The sequence below is a fragment of the Xenia sp. Carnegie-2017 genome, unplaced genomic scaffold, assembly GCF_021976095.1.
Source record: "Xenia sp. Carnegie-2017 unplaced genomic scaffold, XeniaSp_v1 HiC_scaffold_20, whole genome shotgun sequence".
NCBI classification, from domain to species: domain Eukaryota; kingdom Metazoa; phylum Cnidaria; class Anthozoa; order Malacalcyonacea; family Xeniidae; genus Xenia; species Xenia sp. Carnegie-2017.
Genome location: NW_025813483.1, coordinates 6,396,769 through 6,418,986, shown reverse-complemented (window position 1 = coordinate 6,418,986; position 22,218 = coordinate 6,396,769). Strand labels below are relative to the sequence as shown.

General features: G+C 34.9%; 1 long non-coding RNA gene across 1 annotated transcript; it reads right to left on the bottom strand.

Annotated features, from left to right (window-relative positions):
- Positions 1 to 1,404: 1,404 nt before the first annotated feature.
- LOC124442310 lies at positions 1,405 to 21,482 on the bottom strand. The gene is made up of 3 exons (XR_006947210.1): positions 21,472 to 21,482; positions 5,081 to 5,087; positions 1,405 to 1,472 (listed from the first exon to the last, which is right to left on the bottom strand). It is a non-coding gene; the product is annotated as an uncharacterized LOC124442310 (long non-coding RNA).
- Positions 21,483 to 22,218: the final 736 nt, after the last annotated feature.

Here is a 22,218-nt window from a genome sequence, read left to right as displayed (position 1 = left end):
TAAAATAGAAATGATTCTTTCAGTAAAGGAGTGCGCTAACAAACAATTAGTTTTGTTGTAATCCAATGTATAAATAATGCCATCTTACTTCACATTAGTGTAATCTGGTTAATGAACTAATTTTAGAACACGTACTTACTTAATCCAGTTTACACTGCATCGGATATGAGTTATTTGAATTGAAACTCCACTGGAAGTAATCTTGATGCTTCCCACGAGTCTTCGCACTTTATCCAGTTTGCTTGCGTCAGCGTTAATGAAAACGTTATTTGCTAGAATGGCAATTTTTAGTAAAGATTATCTCAACATCATTTTATTTTAAAAGGATCATAACATATTAAGAATAAAATAATTGTTATTCGTTGATAAGATTTGCTTTGTTTTAGTGGAAAGTGAAGGAAAGGTCCAACTTGAACTCAAATGCTCAATAGACAGTTCAGACTCATGAAAAATTTTATATGAGTTCAAAATGTCACTGTTTTTACTCTCTTGCCTCTCACAAATATCGATTTCAAGAATGGTATTTATTTCGAGTGATTAAAAACTGGAGGGTTACCTTCAAAAAAATCAAAGCCAGAAGTAGTGACGATCTTTCCATAAGAAACTTCATGACGACAGATAATCTAAAATGTGGGAACTAACACGCGTGTACCTCACAGTTCACTTTTTTCATGCAAGTACTAGCCAGTGGTAGTAAATTAGCATTCCAGTTACATATTTAGTGGAATTTTTTTGGAGCATGTAATATATATCCCAACAAAGAATACTTGTGGTCAGAGCCTCTCAAACAAATTTCTACACCAGAAAAAGTCCTTATTGCCAGGCTTAATCTTCTATAAATCAGAGTCTCAATGGTTAAGGGATAAGACATATCATCCTTCTCTCCCCACCCCTCCTTTGCTGCCTCCTCAGTCTGAGTGGCCCTGTTTTGTGTGGACGTCTATAAACAGCCTTGAGGCTCAAAAAGTTTTGATAAAAGTATTTCATTTTGATCGGCTATAGTTTTTAAGAATAAGCTACTGCTTTTAAAGTTGAAAACAAGCAACAGCAAACGTCGATACTGGATTCATCCAATTAATAAACGACGTGATCGTCTTGGACTATTTAACAACTTGATTAAAGAATTACGAGAGCCGAACAATGAAAATAGACACATAAAATACTTGAGAATGACGACGACAAATTTTGACTACATTTTGGATTTAATTAGACCTCACATCACTAAAGTTGGCACACATCTTAGAAAGTCTATTAGCCCTGATTTATCAAAACCTCCTGCCACTCCGCCATGTTTGAGTACAAAGTCTGATAGTATAAGCCAATAGTATGCGTTTTGGTCAACGAAAAAGGTCTAAAGTTCAACTCTTCTAATATACACGAAAACGAAATTTTCGTCGAGTTTTCGTTCAAAATTTTCGTTGCGGCAGTTTTCGTTCTGATTTTCCTCGATATGGACGATAGTGTGACCTAGGCTTAAGTGTGAGCTCGCACATTCAATTACGTTCATAAATATATTTTATATTACAACTTTTATTTGATTATAGTTTTTTGAAACTATACCTCATAGCTTACTTAAGGATATCTGGTTTGTGATCCGCACGATTTTTTTGGAAAGATAACTTAACTTGTTTACATCGACTGCGCTAAATTCTGTTCAATTTATAAATAAATACTGCGTACGATCAAGGGAAAAGTATCAGAAAACAACAGCAATTGATCCTCTTATATTTCCCATATATTTTACATTTATTTTTAACAACAACGAAAACAACGATGATTATGCATTAAGCTGTCCAATTATCCAAAATATAATTAATAAAAACAATGACTTAGAAAATCTGTTGCAGCTGAAATTAGGTATCGAAGCCACTGGAAAAGACTTATCGAAGTATTATCGTATGATTGCATCAATTCGACTGTACTAATTTTCATTGACGTTTTTCGGCACCTCATTACTGTGATGCGTCATAAGTTGTAAGGTCTGGCATCGCAGATTCATCCATTAACTTCTACCTTTTTTATCCCAATCTTTTTCGCTAAGTATAATGGTTTATCCATCTCGAAGTGTGGACAACTTTCTCTGATCTTTGCAAATTGAGCAATTATTCTCGAAAGACGTCCATTAATTTATTTGCTAAAACAAAAAGCGTAACAAATCGTGTTACAAAAACGCCTCATGTTTGGCTTTCACAATAATATTCACATTCTACTGATCAATCTTTGTAACAAAGTACATATGCGAATGATTATAATTATGAAGAATGTTTAAGTTTTGTTTGAGATGATCTTCATGAAATCCAATTCTACTCATTTCTTTTTATTTTCAAACTGCAATAAATTAAGTACTCTGAATGGTTAGTCATTTTCCTATGTAAAATATCGATTTCCGCAGACACGTACAATGTACGAAATGTACAATGTACAATGTTCGAACTTATTCGAACTTTCCACTCAACTGCAGTGCTCAATTTAATTTTTTTCTGTGATTTGAACAGCCTACTGTGCAGCGTATATTGTTATAGAAATGGCGTCGGAAGAGATAGAAGTTTTTAGCTGGTCACTGAACCGTATATATTGCTGAACCGTATAGACGCAATATGGACGCAGTTGCTAGTCGTTGAATATTTTTTCCCATGATCCTTTGTGTTATTATTTTAAGGGTGAACATGTTGAGAGTGCTTAACATCGCTTAACAAACGCAAAATAATGTTGAGCGCATTTGGACATAAGTTAAGAATGAATAGCTATTGATGTGTTGGCCCGCATCGTGTGGGTAAACGACTAATCTTATAGAATTTATGTAACAGTATAACTTAGGTTCAATCCTTCAAAATTTCTTCTACTGTCCAAGTGGCGTAATCGACCTTCAAGTTCGTCGTACAAAAGTTTCTGAGCATTATGATTACTCATTACTTTAGAAATTTACTGGTTTTACTATACAGTGAATGCACGGAAATATTTGCATAGCTTAACATTTCGGTAGGGGGGGTGTTATAAAGGACGAATAGGTCAAAGAAAGTTTGTCCTGCAAAAATTTAGGCTTCTTTATAAAATAAAAACACCACAAATATTATAGTCCCAGAACATAGAGCCCCCCGTTTTTTTCAGGAATGTGCGCTCCTGCTGGCATGTAGCTATTTGTGAGATCAAAGATCGATGTTTTATAGTTTAGCTGAACATCAATCCCATTACCGTTCGATATTTTAAGCAAATATTATATTGACGTTATTTGGATAAAAATCCCATTTTGACACTACAATTCAAACCTGCATTTTTCATAGAAATTGATACATATTTGGGGTTACATTTAACGAGAATACGACTAAAAATAATAGATCTAGTCAGTGTCTGTAGTCATTGGACTTGGCAAAATTTTCAACGCCCTTTGAAAATAATGAGATTGTTTTTGCCAAAAGAGCAGGCAATCTGTAAGTTAATGCATGAACTTCGTATTCAAAATGATTGCGCGATTGCCGATTAAAAAACATCGACCCTATTGGATATTTTTAGAGGTTGTTTACGCAGATCTGTCGCAGCTAGCCGTGTTAAAAAAATGAATGTAATGAAAAAAATAATGAGTCGAATACTTTGATCTTGTGCGATTTTCAACCGGCTCTACGGGATGACTTTGTCATTGTAATCATCTCGGCTCCTAGATTCTGAAGCTATTTTTAACAGTATACCTCATGTGAAAATTGCTTTTTCTTGATCATTTTTTAATGAGTATAAACTGTGAATAAAGTTTTTAAATGGATGGTAGTCTCCTCAGACATTTCAAATAATTATAACCTTGCTCATTTCGCCAAAAACAGGACGTTCTTGCGCGCATTCATAACTCAGCAAGATTTGGCAAGACTTGAATTAGGTGCTGTGGCTGTTTATTGAAAAATAATTTGCCCAGGATATTAGTGTATTTTCGTTACAATACGTGGGAATGTTTGGTTTCTTTTCTTAATTTAAATCCCATTGATGAGAAAAAGAATAACAGCGACAGTTACCTGGGTCGAACTATTTCCGCCTGAAACGTTTGTTACAAACAAGTTGACAGCGGCAAGTTATACTTACAATGGTTGATATATTGTCATTGTCAAAAAAATTGTGACGCCCTAATTAGTGACATATTGTGTTTCCCAACTTGTCACGAATATTTTATGTGTTTGTATAAAAGTGAATCGAACTTTCAGGCAATCGTGCATTTAGCATTGCGTTTCGCGTTTGCTTTTTACATAGCCGAAAGACAAGTTTTTTAGCTTGCCATTGATATGTTTACTATTTCATAACAAGCAGAAATGATCAATCAGTCTTGAAATAAAAATTAAAAATCGACGTTAGACTTTTTTCGCCGTTGGGAATCGAATACAATTATCGGAGATTCTTTAAGATATGCTAATACACAGGAAAAACCTGCTGGTTCATGTGCTTTTGTTTCAAACGGCAGCGAAACCTCGTTAGCTGCACACGATCCCCAAGTGTGAATAAATACAATTATGATTAGTAATTCTTATTTGAAAAGTACTCGACCATTCCAGATTGTTACGAAATGAAGAACATTTCATTGGAAAGCTAAGGCCTGTTTCAAACGTCGCATTTTACATGAGTCAAAAGCATAAAAACAAAAGAAAATGAGATAAAATGCCTCATTATCTTTTGCTTTCAATGCATTCGGCTAGTGTAAAATGCCACGTATGAAACAGCCCTAAAGAGCTGCTCTGTTTGCTGTGCAAAAAATATAAGCGTAAGCCACAATATCAAATGCACGGATAGTATGTTAAAGTTTGAGTCACTTTTTATATACACTTAAATTAACTATATGAACACATATGCATGAGCAGAGACATTACCAGTCCAGAAATTTAGTCGTGCAATGTAAATATTTTGGTGTTCACACATATGGTGTTAAAACAAAAGGTTTCTTAATGGATGAATAATATTGAAATTTACATGTAGAGCGACGGAACTTGCTTGTGGGCTAAGTCACTGACTCTGAGGTAACAGCTCTCTTTCTCATTGTTAAAACAAAATAAGACAAAGGACAGCAAATGTTTATTTGCACAGCAGCAGGAACTTTCTCGCAGATCACCTCACATCTCAGATCACATGACCCAAGAAAAGAATGTGGTCGGAGCGATGAGAGCGTAGCCTGGGTACAAAACATTAAAGTTCTGTTAAGCAATAACTAAGAATAAGAATCAAATCCTTTACATGTGTAAGTCTAACCACTGTGCAAAGGTGAGGCAAGGACGCCAATCATCGTCTCCATCCAATAAGCGCCAAGTTTCTAATAGACGCTTAAACCTAACACATTATCATTATGGATTTATGATATCATAATTAAAGTGGCTTATCGACTAGGCTCAGAAATTGTATCACTGTCTTTCGTTTTATTTTTCTGTACTCACACTTGAATGAGTGAAATAATCAAATAATAGAAGAGTTTTTCTCTATTTAACACCTCATTTCTACCCCCCACTTTTCGAATTGCTAAAATGTATGCAGTGTTTGTAATACAGTGCTATAGCGTTTTATTTGTAATGCCCCTTTCGGCAAAAAGTGCTCCTTTTAATGGATCTTGTCCGTCGTTTGAAAAGTCTGGAACGATTCACTTTTGAGACATCATGCATGGTACACCTCAATACAAGATATATATACTAACTACTTTAAACTACGCCAGAATTTGGCTGGGCCCAGACTTCATGCCACGACCTACAAGGTCCATTGAAAAGAAACTTTGAACTGCTATAACAAGAAAAGGATTTGGTCAAATAGAAACATTTTTTCACCCATACGATGGAGATTACATCTACTTTCAATGCTGCAAACAAACAATTTTGCTGACAATGGCATTTTAAGTGTCAAACGTCGTGAAGAAAACTGTGGATGATTTTAGAGCTTTCCATTCACACACAGATATACAAAAATTCTTTATCCAAGCAAATAGTATTTTACTAAAATTTCAAAATCATTTCACTCAATTGATCTTTGCACTGTACACGTTAATTGTACACAAACTTCTGCAGATAAAAATTCCTGCAAGTCTCCAAAAAATTACATGTCACTGCAATTTGAGGGTTTTATAAAGTCGACTTAGAGTGTATAAACGCTGAACATGGCATTGCACTTGTGACGTCATATTATAGCTTTTGCTTTCCCTCTTGCAGTGATGTCTTTGTTTCACGTTGGTAATCGTGCGTGTTTATCATTCGTGACAAGTTCGATCAATGAAATTTGTAGTGTGAGTGGAGTATTTGAGTAACATTTACCAAACGTGATTTTAAAGAGTTTATGACCAGTTGCGTAGCCAAGATTATCTATCAGGGGGGCAGTCAAAGAGGAAGAGGAGCCTTAACCACTGTATAGAAACATACAGTATAGTTTCACTCCACTGTGCAACTTGGTGCTGCATATTTAATTAGAGTACTGGCTGCGGCTAGCCATCTCTGCCCTCCTATTGGCCAAAAAAAGCAATTGACTGGCTTTCACTATGCTAATCACATACTTAATAAGATATGCGCTACACAAAAAATTTCTATAGAGTGGAGCTACTGTTTGTGCCTATACTGTGCCATAACTGTCGCTGAAACTGTCATATAATATATGCAAAATATAATATTTTAGCGGGGCCGAGAATTTTCTGACGTGGGGCCTAGCCCATGGGCTCCCCTCTTGCTTACGTCACTATTTCTGACACCAAAATATAAAATGACATGATAACTTCTTTAAAAGAACTGTGCTATTTCATTTCTGTTTTTAGTTATGTAATCTGTTTTTTAGAAGAAAAAAGAAACTTGAATATCCAGTTTCATAAAAAGTATTGAGTCTATAACTCGCATTTTTACTTTTAACAGAGCGAAAATTTTTTGTCATTTTCATCGATTTTGATAGTGCTTGAAATACTAAATGGTTGTCATCTCGATATCAAAAATTGAATATCCTTAAAGACTATAATATGTTTAACTTTTAAAGGAAAACCGCAGTTTAAGAGCAGATCAAATGTGTATGACAAAAATATATGGTAAGCTATAAGACGTTTTTATTCTATATATAAATTTTGTCGAATAAAAATTCATACCGAGAAATCCTTTTAGTTTATTTGAAAAACGTAATAATACTTTCGCTCTGTGGATAACTTAGATTTGAAATAAATATCTTTAAAATATTTTCTTGATCAAGATAAAACTGACTGGTAAAATGAAATCAACTGAGGTTAAATTAAAGATCTAAGATCCGAAATAATACAAATTATTTATGAACGCGCGAGAAACACGAGTTATTACGAATGACGACGACAAATATTTTTGGCTTCAGTTATCATTCCAGTTATTTAAATATTGAGTTCAATGGTCAACATCAACAACAACAGTCCTTCTCAGGGCTCTACTAACTTGAACGATCTACATGTCCAAAGAACATGTAACGATACTCCCGGGTTCAAACCATTAACTCTATCATGATGCGTCGTTTCTCTCTTAAGCCTTGTCCCCATAGAAACGATCGTGTTGATACAGCCTTACATCAACTTGACGACATGAAAGAATTTGTCATTATGTTAGTTTAAATGTCGCAAGTACTCCAGTAAATCAATGTAGCTGACAGTTAGCTACATAGCTAGTAATCTCTAATGGAAAGGCAACTGCTTCTAGGGATCAGTTGACTACAGATTGAATATAAACCCTTTAAATATTACAAGTACACGCAGTTACAAGAACTGCAGATCACATTTTTCAGTAGTAGGGAGTGAGGTATATTAACTAGAAAACTTGGGGGCAAGTCGATAGTCTTGCACGACTAATTTGAAAAGTTCAAAATGGCATTAAAATTACTGGCAAAATATATTTATTAACGACCAGCAATGCTGAGGAGCAAAGACGTGTACTTCTGCACGGCATGGAGTGAAATATTAGCGCACGTTCAAAGGAAATTGCGGGCTCAGAACTGAAGTAAAAGATAAATCTAGCATGTTCCACACATTTCTTACTGTTGTTATATAATTGAGCTAATTAGGGTGTGAAGTTGACAGTTTTATAGTAAAACAAGAACATTTCCTCACTGATTATAAATTTAGCTTGATACTGTTATGTTCGTGCCTTTTTGTTCTGATGTTCTTTGAGCGCAATTTAGTCCAGTAAATTAATGTAGATTGTACTTTTTTGTCGTTATCTGGAAGATGTCATGACGTTACGTCGCTAATGAAAACCATGCACTGTCTGCGTTATGTGGGATCGTTTGAATTTAACATTCCTTGGCCAAATACTGTTTCCTTAAATAATACTCTAAAATTTTTCACTATCAGTTCAAAAAGCATAAAACCCCGTTTATACCCGACCTAAGACGAGCACCTGAAAGACTTGTTTCAATATGTTGCTATATTTTATAGTGAGGTTGCTACAATGGCCAAAACTCTTATATGGTATTGTTGAAGCAAGGATGTTGCTTCCAATGAATTTTGTCGCTAAATGTGACAATAGCTATTTTCAGATTGGATTGCTATGTGAACAATTTCACACTTTTGCAATGGTTCTTTAAGGATCGCTTCACCAAACGGCTAATGGCAGTTTTTTTTGAGCGTATAATGTGATATTCGCAAGATAGGGGTGTTGAATTCTTATGTTTTACCGTAATACAACGAGCGGTTCTGCCTTTCATGTCTGATAAGTGAAGAGTGAAGGATCAAAGCTCAGTTTGCAAAGATCTATTTTGAACTAGATTAGGATAAATATTTAAGTTTCCACGTTTAGTCAATGCACTTCATAGTTCTTTAAACACATAACTTCGTTCAAACTACCGCTTTTCCTAGTCTCTACCTGGCTTTTACTCTTATTTTGCAGCAATTATTCTCGACAGGCAATATATAACTTCCAAGTGTATTTCCATGCAATCAGTAGTTCACACTTGACTCTGGCTAACCTATAACTGCAATCGTTACATCTTGACCTTGAAATATATCAGTGAAACATTTCCAACTGTGCCAGACACCGAAGAAACAATCAGCTATTAAAACAGATTTTTCTTCATTTCTTTAACATGTTCACAGTGGGAGGTCATTGTGGAGTCTAGACATCGCTATGTTTGTATAATGTAGGTAGTTCAAACAATCTTTTGCTTTTTCATTTATCACCTCTGCTCGTTTGTCTTCAATTTAACTGTTCAATTGAGCAATCCACTGACCTATAAATTTCATCTTTAAGTCATAGGTGTCTCTGTATTGGTTCCTAAAACTTCTACCTTCATTTCATAAACACTGTTGCTAATAACACATTGAAATTTTAAGGGATATGCTGGTCAGACATAGAGCGTGAAATTTTTGATGCTCGTCAAGATTTTTTCACGACCCCAGACAAAACATATATTTCAAATTCATCAAGTAAAGGTTTTTTAATTATATTTCAATTATAAAATTGAGCGCGGCGTCTTAAATCCCTTCCCCCCTTCCCAATAATTTTGCTGCCATTTTGAATTTTTTCCCCAGTTTCCAGGTTCGAATTCACCCATCATTTTTTGCTTTCAATAATGACTGGCACTTCATTGACGCTCAGTTTTGCAGTGCTGCAAACCAATACTCGGCCACCTGTAAAAGTTGTCCAAAAATTGTCCAGTTGTATTTTGCATAAAACAGTCCAAATTTACGCCAATTCAGTTAGAAACCAGCTTAAGCCAGCTGATAATACTTATATAATAGAAAGCAAACTACACACCGATGTATATTTTTAGTTCGTGCTTTTTAGTATTTTCCCACTTTGCATAGATGTGATATATTTTCACAAATTAACCCATACAATAACAAGCCAAGACTGTTGTTCTTTTCACTTTGAAAAAAAAATTACATTTTCACATGAACTAAACTACCCTCAGCCAAGTTGACGACTGTTTCTTACAATACTCTAGCTAATTGTAATGTTCCTAAAGATAGACTACACTGCCTACAAATAAAGTTACTAAAAATGTATAAGTTATAATTCAGTAAAATTTCACAGCCAGTATTAAAGAAGGCTCTTTAAGACAATACAAATGCATAAAAATCTAGAACAACAAAAAATTCTCAAACAAACAATCCGGGGAAAAAAAGAATTCCATCCAGCCATCCGCAATCTCTGAAATTTCCCGCAATCAGACATCCAAACCAACCAAATTAGGTGGGGAAAACGCACACTGGCAACACTGGTGTCGCTGTACGTATGTTCAACGTGCTAGTGCGGGCTCAATTCAGTTGCTGTATTTTGCTATGTTGTATTGAATAGAATGGAGACGGCTACTGTAAGGTAAATGTGTTTGTTTTGTCTGAAGCGGCATTTTAACTTTCTGTCGAGTAATGAACTCTCTTTTAGCCGTGCATGGAAGGATTGGAACTAGTTGCTAGTGCTGCAAGTTGCGAGCATTGAACTCAAATACATGGAACGCTACCTGAAGCAAATAATTGAAGCCAAATCTTACATCAGACACGCGAGATTTTACCCCAGACACGCGTGTGTAGTGTTTCGAGAGTCCCTCGCGGAATAATAATTGATTACTACACACGCATGCGTGGGGTAAAATCTTGCGTGTCTTGGGTAAAATCACGGCTTCAAAAAGTTATTGGGGTTTTGTATTACAGGTAGCATTCCATGTATTTTAGTTCAATGGTTGCGAGGTTTGCTCATTGACCTGAATATAAAACTGGATGGCTATCTAATGATCTTGATACGGCTATTTTAGATTTCTTTTTGTAACATTTCTTTAGTTCTTATCTCTATTCGTGCATTCGTACATACATGCAATAAAATCTACAGATTTTCGAATGTATGTAATCAAATTGTACCGTCTTGTACCTGCCTGTACGTGACTCTCAGTAGCATAGCCAGACATTTGGTGTTTATTCATTGTAAAAACAATAGATTTCTAAAGACATGAATAAAGCTAATTACTAAAAAATGGACATAGCACAGGATCAAACTTCCTGGTTAGCACGTTACTGCCTCAACCGAAATACAGAAGTCGATATAACAGTATTGAAGCTAATGCGATTAAAATTGGGCTATTTCTGTGTTTTGCTTATTGTTGAAGAATCTCAACACAAGTTGCTGCTCTCATAAATGTGTTATGTATAGTGTCGCCGTTTTTTTAAACTAATATATTATTGACACCATGAACGAAGCTGCGTATCCGTTCAAGTTTCATTGAATTCTGCGATATGCCGTTTTTAAATAAAAACAGTCGCCAGTGATTGAAACCCAGATTTTGCTTGTTTTTTCTTTTCTTTTCTTGTTTTATTTTAGTTACAAAAATCTGCATTTTTCGTTCGCAAAGTTCAATTTTCAAAAAGCGTCAGATTTATCATGTATATAATATACATCGTGTTTATGTTTTAACCTGTCTGAAATCGTCTTATGACGTCATATCCGGAATATGTTGTATGCGACAAAGAACGATGGATTTCTCGAAAACTGGCGGAAAACAGTTGTATCATTTGAAAACAATTGATGAGTTCGTTGGTAATGTTTGCATTGAGCATTACGTAAATGACGAGTGTTCATCTATTTGACATAGGAAACCTGCGTTTTTTGACAACATAAGCCTGACGTGTTATGCATATCTTTCAGGTAATTTCTTCATCAACAGTAGCGGCGCTAATTTTAATGTCCGTCTGGCACTTTGAAAAAACAAATTATCACAAAGTATTTGAGAAACGTTTGTTGTAGACTTTCATGTATACCGACGCTGTTCTTGATAAGTGTTGATTTACCTTTGGTCTTGAAATAGTTTTAAAACATTTAGTGGCCACAGATGCACACTAGCAACAATAGCGAAACGAAATGAAACGGTCAATTGACGAAAAATTTCCGACCCCTAAAGGCTCGAATAAACACTAAGGAAAGCGACAAATAATAGGATATGATGAATAAGAAAGGATTGTTGTTGTATTGTTTCGTATTTCCATAATCTCATTGCCACTGCAATCAACTAACAACAAGACAATCATGATAATTATAAGCGATTTTATTTCATGATCGTAACACATAAAAGCTATTAAGTGTGCTGACAAAACAGCGGCTCTTCCAAAGTATTGGGTCAAATAACCTCATATTAAGTGGTATCTTACTATTATATACATTATGTGCTTTTTGGTTAGCTAGAATTGGGTTGAATCCAAACATCATTAGCTCGCATTCAGAACAAAAAGTGAACTATTAAGCCGTGAGTAACTTATACATAATTATAGCATAAATACCTTGGGCAAAAAACAAGTTTCATACAGCCCTGAATTTCTTTGAAGTTTTTTGTTATTGCTAGGTGATGTGTATATAGTCGAATCCGAAGTGCCGTATGCAAAGACAAAATTACCCGGCTCGCTAGTACGAAAAGCTAGAATATACGTAGAGGATGCTGAACGTGGAACTTGCAAAAACATTCATATCCCTAAAATTCGAAATTTTAACTAATCTTTCAAAAATAACACAAGCTTTTCAGAACGCCGCTACATTCATTTAGCTTAACACCTATATATTGGATTTCTAGCCCTAAGCACTTTTAATACAAAATAAAATACATTTAATGTGAACTTATATTTTTTTAAATTTTTGAAAGCCCTTTTGAAAATAACAACTGTTAACACTCTGTTAATTGATTTGAAAATACTAAAAAAAGTATGTAGTGAAAACATTTGAATTTTGTATTTTCTTAGCGACCCCCTAGCCTGGTGGTGAGATCTTTGTGATCGACAAAATTCTCAATCGTTGCAGTATCCATCATTCATTAGCTATACTGAAGAAGCATTCAAAAATCAAATAACTTTCATTTAGGAATTTTTTCATTTTAATGCCGCTGTGCACTCAACAAGTTTAATAAAGATGAACGATGTCTAAATAGCCTATGTTTCTTTTCCCTGATATTTCACACATCAAATGCAAGTGAAAATTCAATTAGCTATAGAACTTGCAAAAGGGTTTGTTTTTAGTCTGTCAGTTGTTGATAACCCTTCAAACTACACCGACATTGTGGGAAAATGTCTACGTTTTGCTTCTGTAGCATAAACAATGTATTTTTTACGCTCTAATAGCTATCTGTTGATTTGTACATTCCCAACCTTTTTAATTGCATTAGCGGTCGGACAGAAACCAAATGTGATAAGTAGTTACACTATTCTACTTAGTGCATTACATGTATAGAAATATAGAAAGACTCTGTAATCAGAAAATAGTGCATACGGCTTACATTTATCTGAGAAAGCAAGAAAGCTTGCTTTCCATATAATCGTTACATGTACGTCATATTTTATTACTTTGCCAGTTGTGATGATTCTTGTGCAATTTTCATTTTGGATATACAGTGGCATAGTCAAGAATAGAAAGGATAGAAAGCCAAACATCTTGTTAAACGTGTTACAATTGACGCCATGTTTGTGCTTTACATTGTTTTAAACAAACATGGTTACGTCTTCTACGGATTTTTTGAACAGCATTAAGAGCTTACAAATATTTGCAAACAATTTTTAAAATTTCTGGAAATCTGAATAAATCATATATAAACCAACATTTCAAGATTTGACAGTTCATTCTAAGTGATAAGATAATTAATTAATGGAGAATATTTGTACAATTGCAGCAGCTGTGAAAAAATGCAGTAACGTGTAATCAATTTCCCAAAGAATATAAACGTATGATTTCACAATCATCCACAAACAGGCCCCCTGAGAGTATATATATGTGTCAATGTAGGTAGTGATGAATGAATAACAGAGAATGAGAACAGTCTTTACATGAAACATATAAGAAATATTTATAAAACGTGTGTTAATGTATGAATGAACAGCATATAGATACAAGAACAGTCTTACATTACATAAAATATATAAGAAATAAGATAACGTGTGTCAGTGTATGTAGTAATTAATCAATGAACAACGCAGAGCAAGAACAAGCTTTACTTTACATAAAGTATATAAGAAATAAGGTAACGTGTGTCAGTGTATGTAGTGATGAATGAACAACAGAGAACGGGAACAGTCTTTACACTATATGAAATATGTAAGAAATAAGATAACGTGTGTCAGTGTAGATAGTGATTAATGAGCAAGAGAGAACAAAAACAGTCTTTACACTATATGAAATATGTAAGAAATAAGATAACGTGTGTCAGTGTAGATAGTGATTAATGAAGAACAGAAAACGAGAACAGTCTTTGCACTACATAAAATATACAAAAAAATACGATAACGTGTGTCAGTGTAGATAGTGATGTATGAACAACAAAGAAGGAGAACTGTCTTTATCTGATACCATGGGGCCGATTTGTCAGTCTATACTTTTTATTTTGATTCATTTTTGAACGGAAATGGGAATGAACTTGTAATAACCGTTTTCCTGAAATCATTTGAATGCAAACAAAAACTTAGTGCGCTTGTGAATCATTTATGCTAATCAATAACATATTTCTAAACTGCTATAGTAGCTAGCAAAAATACTTAACACGAAGAACTCCATTTTTTCTACGAGACGTACGTAAGCTTGTCATTGGTCTTTGTCGGATCATGAATACATCAATATAAACCTTATGACTTATGCTAAAATAAATTTACTAGTCTGAAGCAATAATATTCAAAATTTATTGGAAAAACACGGTTGAAAACATGTCAACAAAATAGGACACGTAGCTGTAATTATGTATTCATTATGATTTATGTCTGATGTTGTTTTGATCAATAGTCAATGAATCTTGAATCGTCTTGCTGCGCTAAGTTCTTAGTATAGTAATTTCCTTCCTTCAACTCCAGACCAATGTTTTCCAGTTTTCAACACCGCAAAGTACGCATTTGCCGAGGTCAAGGTGCCGCGTTTGCCGAAAATGCGTCGCGTCGCATGGCTGGTGGCCTGATGCTATGTTTGTATTTTCCGTCATAATTTTCATTTGAATTTTTTCCGCCACGCACATAATCGTTGTATAACCTTAATTACCATTGAAAAGCGTGTATGTTTTTCGATGACCACAAAAGGCTTCGGGGATTTTTACTAACAGACTTCACCAAGATGCTTTGAGTGTTTTTTCTCGCAGACAAGACACGCAAATTAAGCAAAATTCCTTTATTAATCCTTTCGATGAGCATCTTTAATGTTGACGATGTTTTGAAACGGAATTTGAGTCATCAAAATGAGTTGGGAACAAATCAAAGAAGACACACATTTGCCAGATATATCATGCAAAAGTGGTTAACAGTTGCCAGTAACATGGGAATTCGATCAACATCGAATGGTTTTACCGTCTCTCGGGCCTTGTTTGGTAAACAGGAATTTATTTGTGCGAGAATAGAGAAGGATTTTTTAAATTTGTTTTGGTGTTGTGCTAAAGAATGAAATTTTTTACCTAACTAGAATGTAAAACAAACCGCTCTAAGCGATTGTTTCCATTCTCGTCCGTTTGCGAGCAAAATGCGTTGAACTAGTTTCATTGCTTTCACCGATATCGATCGAAGTTGAATCGTAAAATCATTATTTATGTCTAAAGGCTGAGGCATGAATTGCTTTTCAGGAGAGCGAGTCTACTCTAGAGAAAGTTCATCGTATGTCATTGCAACTACGCAAGTGCTGAAACATTTCACGTGACAAATTAACTAACCATTCACGGCTTAGTAAAACTATCTACAAACTGCTCAGCAAGTATTGCCATGTATGTTTATAAGATATACAGTTTTGTAAAGATGATCAGAAGCGTAAACCCTCCCTCCGGCTAGGATTGACTTTTGCAAAGTCTTTATTTGATAGAAAAACGTACAATTTTAGCTGGATCGACTTCCTTCATCATCCAGCGGTTTCTGGAACGACTTTTAATACATATTTTACAAATGCTGGGGTGTCGTCCCTCCTGAAAAACAGCTCCCTCTCCCTTGGCCCCCCTCCCACACACATGCACACCACCTCCCAATGTGCCCTCCTGAATATGGCACTAAAAATTCTTTAGGACTAAATTAAATCAACAATAATTGCCTTCAGTTCCTTTCTATCGGTTAACTTTAATCAAGATTTCTAAAGCTGATGTGAAAACTATAGGTTTGTAAATAGCATCTGTTTTAACAAATGAACTACGCTCAACATTTTCGATAAAGCCGATCCTGACCGCGGAGCAAATGCTGTTTTTGTATTCAATAGTGTCGTAAAAATAATATATAGTTGAAACGAACACGTATTTTAGAAGTGTTGAGATATAAAAACACAATTGTGCAGAATCACTTTTAAATAAGTCGATGAAGCTATTTGACTGCAGTCCAATTGTTTATTTAACTAGGATCGTCCTGTTTAAATATATTCTGCAGCTCAATTTGGATAAGCCATCGAGATTGGATGGCGGTTGACAATCACTAAACAATTAAGTCAAGTGCTTTTGATGTTGGCTTTGTACAACGCGCACTTCTTGTGTTTCATATCAATCAATGTTTTTTGAGAACTTTTGCACATTTTTTTTACAGTTGTCGAGATGTTTAATGCTTTCCCGACAAAATGAACACACAAATTTAATCTTCTAATTGCCAAAATAAAATGGTGTGAATAAGACTCGACTCGCGTTTTCGCACGCACAAACATGACAAGAAAAACATTAATGTGTCGAGTCGAAGAAAAGGGCAAGCGTATATCGTTGACGTCAATGTTATTTGGTCAAAAATATCTTGTCAAAAGATCGGTTTGTAGCTATTTATGTAACAGCTATCTAATCTGACTTATTGTAAAAAGCATATTAATTTTGTTTGAGTTTTCGTGGCAGTGAAAAACAGGACAAATTACATGGACCTAAATTGTTTGGTTGAAATAATTTAAGACAATCAAAATAATACTAAAAGAGAGCTACTGATGATATAGCTAGTTTTTGTGGCTGCCATATACAAGGGAAAGCCTTCATCTGTTTAAAATAATAATTAGTCCTCGTTTGCATTGAAAAATCACAATAAAGCTCAATCAGCAGAATTAGGTCGATGTCTTATGTAGAAATCTTACACTGCGCTTTCCCTCAGATACAGCTATACGATTTGATTTCTAACTAGTCACTGGAGTTTTGATTTTTACAATTCCGAATTGATCGAAGTTGATGAACCAGCTGGTTGACAAGACCATCGGTTGTAACGTCTGATAGCTATACAAAATAATAATGCAGACAGTGCTGCTACCTAAATACCTGTATGATAAATCAAATCAGCCAACATTGACAAAGATAGCACATGCAACTGAGGTTTTAAGCATATTGCCTAAGTCTTTAAAGAATAGAAAATATACTCAATTAAATGCGAATTTTTGTATAGCTGAGAGGAAGTTTCAATAGCATAGATTTTTATTAAAAGGCTTATATAAACTAAATTTTGTAAGCTTCCGGGTAAATTAGGTGAAAAAATCCTATTTTGCTTTCACGTCAAGAAAAACCACAATCCCATGGCAATGGACATTAATTATAGAAAAGACCCGACAAAGCCCAGTTTTAGCCAAATTTGGTTTAATGTTGTGTACTCATGGTAGACTTGAATGTCTCTGATTTGCAAGATACGGTATTGAGCAATAGATAAGACTTACATAATAGTTGCATGTATGCACACTTAACTTTTCTGGATGCGTCGTGCTTAACAACAACTTACATGTAATTTGTCTGCGGCGGAAACTCATCTCAAAATAATCCAATCTTCTGCATCTCAAGCATATCATGTACGCATTCAAGTCTCGAAGATTAGCTAAATATTGTGCATTGTTGAGCTCAGAGGATGACGTTTAATTCATTATGGTCGTGTTAAGTGTATTAATTTGCACAACCTAATTTCTGTTTATGTTTTCAAATCCTTTTATGAGCTTTGATAAACGTGTGATAGATACTTTGATCATCACGATAACAAATGCAAAAACAAGCAAAATATCACGAAAATGAAGTGAGTGAATGAAATCGTATACATATCCTGGCTAACGTTTGAAAGCATCTCTGAAATGTTGCTTTATATGTAAAATTTCTTTTGCTCCATAATTGTTAACTAAGAATACTTAACGATGGTTTCAAGAATGGTTTATACGAAATCAGTGTAGCTACTTGATTTCCTTATACTTATGTCATTGTGAGAATGGTACATAAGAAATCAATGTACTTGATCTCCTTATATTTTTGTCATAGTGAAGATGGTACATAAGAAATCAATGTACTTGATATCCTTATACTTATGTCATAGTGAAGATGGTACATAAGAAATCAATGTGACTGATCTCCTTATACTTATATCATAGTGAAGATGGTACATAAGAAATCAATGTACTTGATCTCCCTGTAGTTATATCATAGCAAAAATGGTACATAAAAAATCGTTGTTCTTGATCTCCTTATACTTACGTCATAGTGAGAATGGTACATAAGAAATCAATGTACTTGATATCCTTATACTTATGTCATAGTGAAGATGGTACGTAAGAAACCCATAAACTTCATCTCATTCTACTTATGTCACAATAAGAAAAGAAAGAATTCAATCCAGAAACTTCTGCACCCTTAATGCTAACGCAAAAGTACAAAATAAATAAACAGGTTTTCATTACTGCTGTGTCGGCTAATGATGACACGACATATTTAACAACTTCACCATTTCCACCAAATTTTAACAAATTTGTTACTTTCAAATATTCATTGTACGATCAATGGTGATAAACTAGCCAATTTCTAACTAAAAACGTTTTTGTGAAAATATTTTACATGCGTTAAATTATATCGTGATGAATACGTTAGTACATATCCCACCCATAGTTACAACTCGACCACAACGTGTGTTCAAATCGTGACGTGGCTATTTTTGCGCAGCGCGTGCGTTTTTGGATTTTAATAGATCTTCATAATTAAGTTATCTGGTGCTGTACAAAGATATTGCATGACATGTGCTATTCTGAACATGTTATTTTAAATAAAGAAATCATTCGATCATGCTTGTGTTAGCATACGTGTGTAATCTAATCACACTGCAATATCACACTCCCAAGCCTCTAATACATGTCTACATCATATCCTTCATAATTACTGAATGGCGTGATGAAATTTTGCAATTCTATGTTTCTTTATAGTAATGGGAGTAATGAGACTTGCAAAAAGCATTTCAACTCTCGACTTGTTTTTGCGAAAACGAAACGCTTAAAATCAGATGGTATATTTGAAAAATGTCGAGTGAGGTTTTTCTGGTTGGCAACATCAATAGCGTCTACTACCATTTTCCCTTCCCCTGTTGAGAGGGAAGCGCTTATACTTGGATACGATTTGACTTTTCATAAGCTGACGTCAAAGTTTAATATGGAATTTCGCTACTATAAATGCTCGGTAACGATAACCGTCTATTTTTGTTCACCCCTAGCAGGATATTCGTCTGCTAACGTAATAGATTTGACGAAAGAAAGACCAACACCCAAGCATTTGGGCGTGAAAACCGAACTATTGCAGGCTTCCTCATAAGAGACGGATAACATACAACTCAAATAAAGAATACTTTTATATATACACATTCATAAGCCCATAGTACCAACAATTCTTTAAAAACGTGTTGGCTGGCGTGTGGGGAAAATAACATAAACAAGCAGACGAATTTCCTCTGTGTTACAAAGCCGTACTGCTATTATATACGGAGTGTTTTGTTAGAATTAAACAAAAACTTGCTCACTCTCACGCACATTGCTTACTGAATTTTGCGCCCGCTTAAAAGATTTGACGGCAGTGATTTTGCTTCCAACTGAGGCTTTCCCCAGCATTGAAAACTACTTTCACATAAAATATCATTAACAAAACCGCTGTGCAAATTGCTTTTAATTGAAATCACAATTCACTTGAAATGTTACTTTTCCGTCATCATCGAGCAGAAAGTACGTTCTAAAGCCAAGTGCAAACTGGTCCACAATCATTTCACTGCGGGTAACAGTGCAGTGAACGGCGTTGAATGAGATCTGACCATGAACTTTACGAAATAGGCCATACGTGAAATGTTTAATTAAACTAAGAACACAGCAACTCACAGGGGGAGTTACTGCTTTAGCTGTATTGTAGCCCTCAAGTATAAACATGTTTTTGTTTTGTAAAAATTTTATCAACTGTGGTAAACACCTACTTAACCAACCCCGTGGACTATAGGGCAGACTTTGCGTGAGTTTTACTCCGAAAGCATTTTTTTGTTTATTGCAGCAGACCATAGTTTCTTCAAATATGTTCTAAAACCCTAAAACTCTGTTTGAAGGATTGTCAAATAAATTGCAACTCTTATTCAAACGGACGTAAAATGTTCCTTTGATACGATGGGAAAGCGCTGTAGTCGAGAGTTTCAAGTACACAGATAATTGTATTTTATTGAATTACTTCCACAGTTGATTGAACTTCAACCGATTGTAAGTGGCAAATTCAATGAGAACAGATGCAAACGCATAAGTGTATCACCTGTCCATAAGTTTTAACCAGCAATCAAAGTAATATTTGTCTTAACTAAACAACGTTTGCCCGCGTTCGATTCTACTCAATTAATCGCTTAAATTATTCATGATATGTATTTCTTGTATTAGACAGGCAACATGTATATATAAATTCAGACAATTTTTAGCAAATGTACAACTGTTTCAAGCTCTTTACGAATAAACTGTAGAGAAATCGAACTACACATATGTTAAATTTGTGTGGTTTCCAACCATTATCTAAGTGCTTCGAAGATAACATGTTTTAGTTGATAGGCCTGCCGCGTTCAAAAATATAATTGCCCTGAAAAGTATGCTCAAATATGTTATTTTATGGTAAATATAAAGGAAGTCGATATCTGTTTCGGGGGAACATAATCCGAATGCTTCTGATTGATGAAAGAAAATTGAACGACCATGTAAAAAAATCTCCATGGCCAGACAGTGCACGCTCAGACAGAGTCGATAGCGTGGGCGGTTTCTGGCATTTAGGATTTGTCTGCCGATACTTGACCTGGATGAGTTTCCTTGCGCATAACCTGGTTTTCCGTGTGATTTATCGAGATGTATAATAGCGATATAAGACGCAATTGATGACAGCACTTTATATCATGCTTATTTCCGCTATTCGACTGATCAACTGTCTGATTCAATTAGACGCATTCATCAATTACGCATCCAGTCATTATCGCCTTCAGGCCTCCGTGTCGCTATAAATAAGTGTCATTGCACGCATCTCATCATCAGTTCGCCCACAACGCTACAGCAAACAGGAGTCGAAGGAGATTTTCATCGCAAAGGAACTCGCAAGTAAGTCATTTTCATTTTGTAGCAGCATCTTGCTCGCGTTAGGATTTTGTTGTAAGCGTTTAGAAAAAATCGTAAGTTTATACTGATATGTGCTCCGTCTGATTCCATGTTGTAGAGCCTCGTCTTTACCTTAGTTCCGATGTTGTGCTTTTTAAAATTCGTAAACGGTGCGATCAATTTTGTGAAAGATATATCTCGTCTCTTTATGAATTTTTCTGATTGATGTTTAACGATTGCAATGGAACGCGATCTTAGCCAAACGAACGTACTTTGCGTGAAATATTTCATTAAGTTTCATAGTTTTTAACCATTTTCGTTTTTGAAATAGTGCGATTGACATATTCATGGGCGTTCTCATAGTAATATCACTCTGCGCGCTGCTTTCTATTGTCTATTCTGCATATATTGTTCTTAATTAACCCTGTCTGTACATTAGCAGATATTTTCAGACTTTTTCTGAGGAAGCCTAAATTTATAGTGATAACTTGTGGTTGATTTCCTTAAATCAATAGTCAATGTTTTACGAATTAGATTCCAATCGAAGAAGTGTTCTGCTGAATTCAAAAGATGAATGCTTTTTTTCAAGTGGTAGTTTCAATCTCATTGATTGTTCAATTGTGTACATCCTCGTTCATACCTTTTGGGAAGATTCCCCAGAAGCCCTCATCTATCAAGCAGAAGAAATTCAGTAATTACATCAACAAATATGAAATCGAAACAACGAAAGAAGGTTAGAATACTACTTATACTGTTTGCAATATATAATCGTTTCCGCAAGCCAGTCCGAGGCATTAACTCGAAAATAGCTAAACCCTGTTATTCTCGACTTCTTCAGTTCTTTTCAATGGGCGGTTCGAACATTATCGAGATTAAAAAACAAGCTACAACCACTTGAGTACAGCAAAACAATGTGTGTGTTCTAATTGGTATCAATTATCCAGAGCCTTTGGTGTGCGCCTGTATATTGCTAAATAAAACTTTATTTAATAAACTTTTTAGTTGAAAAAAGCTT